This window comes from Musa acuminata, unplaced genomic scaffold (assembly GCF_036884655.1).
Source record: "Musa acuminata AAA Group cultivar baxijiao unplaced genomic scaffold, Cavendish_Baxijiao_AAA HiC_scaffold_76, whole genome shotgun sequence".
NCBI classification, from domain to species: domain Eukaryota; kingdom Viridiplantae; phylum Streptophyta; class Magnoliopsida; order Zingiberales; family Musaceae; genus Musa; species Musa acuminata.
Window position 1 is genome coordinate 22501 of NW_027020357.1, and position 456 is coordinate 22956.

The 456-nt window shown below is 31.1% G+C and overlaps 1 protein-coding gene across 1 annotated transcript in view; it reads left to right on the top strand.

Moving 5' to 3' along the window:
* The window catches only part of LOC135654773 (cytochrome b6-f complex subunit 4), a 2852-nt gene extending 2692 nt beyond the window's left edge, over nt 1-160 (top strand). The window contains exon 1 of the mRNA XM_065175663.1: nt 1-160. This exon is cut by the window's left edge and continues 2692 nt beyond it. The gene's annotated coding sequence lies outside the window, so the exon portion shown is untranslated.
* Nucleotides 161-456: the final 296 nt, after the last annotated feature.

A 456-nucleotide genomic window follows, 5' to 3' on the forward strand; every position in this document is an offset into this window, starting at 1 on the left:
TTTTGGTATTCTACGTCCATTCTTACGTGAACCAATACGCCCATTCCTACGTGAACCGATTCTTGGTATAGCTTTTGTCATATTTTATCATCTTATAAATATAAGTCAGAAATATACGGAAAGAAAAGATACGGAAATATCCATTTCATATTAAAAGAAATCCTTTATTTTTGTCTTTTCTTTAGAAAGTTCTTTTTTAGAAAGATTATCCCTGTCTCTGTTTATGTCTCGGATTGGAACAAATCACTATAATTCGTCCGCGCCTACGGATCAGTCGACATTTTTCACAAATTTTACGAACGGAAGCCCTTATTTTCATATTTCTTATTCCTTACCTTAATTTTTAATCTATTCCTTGGAAGAAAATAAGTCTCTTGAATTTTTTTTTTTAACTTCGAATTGTATCGTCATGAAAGGAATGCTTTAAAAATCACCTAATCATTCGAATCTTTGTTG